Raw genomic sequence first — 2118 nt, forward strand, 5'->3', positions numbered from 1 at the left:
TATCTATCTATCTATCTATCTATCTATCTATCTATCTATCTATCTATCTATCTATCTATCTATCTATCTATCTATCTGTCTATCTATCTATCTATCTATCTATCTATCTATCTATCTATCTATCTATCTATCTGTCTATCTATCCATCCATCCATCCATCTATCTATCTATTTATCTATTTATTTATTCATCTATCTATCTATCTAGCTATCTATCTATCTATCTATCTATTTATTTGTCTATTTATTTACCCAACTATATAAAGGGTAAAGAGAACTTGATCCTCATTATTTCCTATGATCATATAATGTCATAAAAAGTATTGTAGAGTTGTCCGCTTCGTGCAAAACGGTTTCATGTTAGGATGGTTAATTGAACGTAAGTCACCGCGCCGGCTCATTGCGTTGTGTTGATGCCAAACAGATACGAGCCAATATCTATCTCTACGCTCTGCTGTTTCTCATCCTGACGCTCCTGTTTCAGCTGTCTTCATGTTACTCCAGTAATTACAGGCCGTGTTGGTATACCACGGCAGCTGCTGCTTGCACGGTCGGTTCGGCTGTATGCATTCGCGTCACTGGTCTGCACAAATAACAACGATGCTATTGAGATTATAAACGAGAATTCCATCACGTGTCAGGCAGCTCACCACATCATTGCTAATATTCACCTGTATAATTACTAGTTCGTTAGACCAGGCGCTCACGGTTCCGTTGGAATATACTATAGGGAATCCACAAGAAAGGTAGAAAAGAGTTATCCGATGTATGTCAAGATCAATAGGACGAGGCTATTGAAAGACGTACTAGAGACAACCAACGTTAATTATCCACTAATGATTTTTACCGATTTCGTTTCTGTTACTTCGTACCTTGACGGTAGGCGTACTGTCGCTAGAAGTGGCATGCCAGTCAGTCTTTTTCAACAATTTTCACCAGCCACTCCGGTCATAAACCGTGTCACCGGGCTTAAACTGGCTGGCTGCCAGATTCAATCCCGTTTTCTGGTTCGAAAATATGACCTTGTAGTTAAGTGGGTCGGCTTCTCCCCGTTTTGCCTGTTGCCATGTGTGTCAGATCTGACTCCACTTCTTCAAAGACCGCTGATAGACTGTCGTTAACGCAAGCACCAGCAATCCAGTTATTTGGCCACAGAGGATTGCCTACACCCGTCCTTCCAATGCTTTCCATCCTTTATATCATCGTTGCCGCGAAGGCACTGCACGTTCCGCCACAGCTGTTGATTTAGCTAATATCTGCCAAAGTTTGGTACTTAATGTCGACACAGTGCAATCAGACACTTGCGCGTAGCAATCATTCGGCCGGGGACCACTTCGGGACACCCTTGATCGCTATCAGACTCCTTTCTCATTCCGACGAATCCCGGCAGCGGACTCGTTTCGGATATTCTATCCAGTGACATTCGCGGTAAATTGATTGGCGTTCTTGTTCAGACGACTTGTGCCCGTGTTCGATTTTCGTGCCAAATATTCAAGGCAACTCGCAGCACAATCACGGCTTCTGGGTCGCGAATGTTGGGCTCCTATAGTTGAGAGGCGCATATGAGGATGGGATGTATAGATATAGAGGTAGGCCTAGATGTATATATAGATACACATGAAGGTGTAGATGTAGATGTAGATGTAGATGTAGATGTAGATGTAGATGTAGATGTAGATGTAGATGTAGATGTAGATGTAGATGTAGATGTAGATGTGGATGTAGATGTAGATGTAGGTGTAGGTGTAGATGTAGATGTAGATGTGGATGTAGATGTAGATGTAGATGTAGATGTAGATGTAGATGTAGATGTAGATGTAGATGTAGATGTAGATGTAGATGTAGATGTAGATGTAGATGTAAATGTAGATGTAGATGTAGATGTAGATGTAGATGTAGGTGTAGATGTAGATGTAGATGTAGATGTAGATGTAGATGTAGATGTAGATGTAAGTAGGCCGATGCCAGACTCAACCACATGGGTAGTTTTTGCAGTTCAGTTTTTAGCCGAGTATTTGCGCAACGGCGCCGAGTCACCGAGAATCCTCTAGTAGGATATGCCAGTGGCACCACCTTCTACCCTGTAATAGTTTCAGCCCAGGCTTGGAAAGCCAGTAAC

The sequence above is a fragment of the Priapulus caudatus genome, unplaced genomic scaffold (genome assembly GCF_000485595.1).
Source record: "Priapulus caudatus unplaced genomic scaffold, Priapulus_caudatus-5.0.1 Scaffold471, whole genome shotgun sequence".
Taxonomy (NCBI): Eukaryota; Metazoa; Priapulida; class Priapulimorpha; order Priapulimorphida; family Priapulidae; genus Priapulus; species Priapulus caudatus.